The following is a 1964-nucleotide window of genomic DNA, read 5'->3' as shown; positions in this document are numbered from 1 at the left end:
GCTGCTCATTCACAAAGACAAACAAAATGGAAATAAGGTTGATGGAAAATAAAAAATTTCTGAAAAAAAAAGGACCACTTGGAAAACTGTTTTTCCTTCCAGAGTGAATAAGACTGGAATAATTCATGAAGCAATAAGCCACAAACTAACATCCATTCCTTTGTCACCAGTGATGGGAGATACATAGAAAACATTGCTGAAGCTGAAGACTTTGAGAAACAGGTGAGACAAATTATGTAGCATTAGAATTTATGTAGTGATAGAACTGGGTGGATATATTGGCATTTTTATTGTGTCTCAGATTCTATTTGCTAGATTATATTTCAAAAAGAAAATTCATGATTGATCACAATTTTGTGCCTTTAAAGAAGTTACTGTACACCTGAAGCTAATATTATACTGTACGCTAACTGAAATTTAAAGAAAAACTTTAAAGAAAAAGAAGAATTTACTGAAAAAGGTAAATTCTGAGCAATAAGAAAATCCTTACCGAATTTCTTTTAAAAATGTTTTATGGGAAATATATATTATGATGGAGCTGATGCTTTGCCTGCGATTGAAAATTCAAAAATATTCTAGGCAATGTTTTTATATGTGAAATCTCTTAACTGCCTACCATTGATAGGCAAGCTTTTCTTTCACCAGAGAAACTGAAGCCAGAAGTGCATCAACATTGGTTAATTTCACAAAAACATGAGCCTTTAAAATATTGTGAAATATTTACATGACTTAATGAAATAGGGAATAACAATGATAATATTTGTGATCATAGAGAATTTTACTGGTTATTTCATTGAAAAATACTAAAACTGCTGTTGAATTTAAAGACAAATTAAGCTTTTTATTTACAAATGGTGTTTAAAATTTGCCGGCCTTTTCCCTGATGACGAAAGATTTATCAATAAAGTGCTACTTAGCAAATATTTAAAAACAAGCATGCTTATTCTTTAGGTATAATTAAAGTAAAGCAAACTTTTTTCAATAAATGAGAAAGTAAACAATTTTGGGGAAAATGTTATTATGGAAAAAGTGTTTGAAAATATTTTTATTAATATGTGATATTGTGGCTGAAAAATGATGCAAGTATGTCACCTATAAGAATGCTTATAGTTGCAAACTTTAAAACCTTTTTTATTATTAGGTATAATTGACATATGATGTAATATTAATTTCAGGTGTGTAACAGTGATTAGACATTTGTATACATTGCCGGGTGCCTGGGTGGCTCAGTTGGTTAAATGGCTGTCTTCGGTGGCTCAGGTCATGATCCCAGGGTCCTGGAATCTGGAATCGGCTCCCTGCTCAGTGGGAAGTCTGCTTTTCCCTCTGCTCCTCAACCCTGCTTGTGCATGCGCTCACTCTCTCTCTCTCTCAAATAAATAAATAAAATCTTTAAAAAAAACTTTAGACATTTGTATACATTACAAAAGGATCACCACAATAAGTCCAGTTACCATACATCATACAAAGTTAATACAATATTAACTATATTCCCCATGCTGTACTTTATATTCCTGTAACTTATTTATTTTATAACTGGAAGTTTGTATTTCTTAATCACCTTCACCAATTCCCCCCTCGAGCACCCTCCCCCCTGGCAACTACCAATCTGTTTTCTGTAACTATGAGTTTGGGTTTTATTTTGTTTTGTTTGTTTGTTTCATTTTTTAGATTCCACATGTAAGCAAAATCATGTAGCATTTGTCTTTATATGTCTGACTTATTTTGCTTAGCACCTCTAGGTCCATCCATGTTGTCACAAATATAACTTTTGAAATAGAATTTTCTACCTTATCTAAATATCTTCCAAATGAAGAGTTTTGAATCCTTATACTTTTTTTAAAAAACACAATGCCTACATCAAAGCGAGATCAAGGAGAACTGAATTTCCTGTTTGAATTTCAACAAAATTTTTATATAATTGATGCCTGGGCATAAAAAATGAGTATCATAATTTAATAACT

This window comes from Zalophus californianus, chromosome 4 (assembly GCF_009762305.2).
Source record: "Zalophus californianus isolate mZalCal1 chromosome 4, mZalCal1.pri.v2, whole genome shotgun sequence".
Classification (NCBI taxonomy): domain Eukaryota; kingdom Metazoa; phylum Chordata; class Mammalia; order Carnivora; family Otariidae; genus Zalophus; species Zalophus californianus.
This window is presented reverse-complemented; position numbering follows the sequence as displayed.